General features: G+C 33.4%; 1 pseudogene; it reads left to right on the top strand.

The window, feature by feature from the left end:
- LOC119591033 overlaps nucleotides 1-425 on the top strand; it is an 8,097-nt pseudogene that overhangs the window by 281 nt on the left and 7,391 nt on the right.

Consider the following 425-nt stretch of genomic DNA (forward strand, 5'->3'; position numbering starts at 1 on the left):
TAAGTGGTAGTTTTTTGTTACTATACCACAATAACTTTGAGTGTTTATTATTTAATATAATTTAATCTTCATGCTTGTAATCATACTGGTAACTTGCAATCCTCCCCTTTTTCATCAAAAAAGCATATACATTTTTATGTCTAACTAAAGTATACAATACTTTCTACCAAATATACTCAGTGCATTTATTCATTCTCAGGCAACTTAAAATTTTTGTGAACTATTTCAGTCTGAATTTGATGTATTCAATGCACTGGATCTGATGAAAATTCTCAGTTCCTTGATGAACTCAAATTTGGCCAAGGTGATGGTAATCTGCAGTATTACCTCTACAACTGGCGGTGCCCAAACATGACTCCCCAGAAGGTAGGATTTTGTGCTGCTTGGTTTAGAATATATATTGCTTTTTTTCATCAGTGGGTGGC

The sequence above is a fragment of the Penaeus monodon genome, chromosome 28, assembly GCF_015228065.2.
Source record: "Penaeus monodon isolate SGIC_2016 chromosome 28, NSTDA_Pmon_1, whole genome shotgun sequence".
Lineage (NCBI taxonomy): Eukaryota > Metazoa > Arthropoda > Malacostraca > Decapoda > Penaeidae > Penaeus > Penaeus monodon.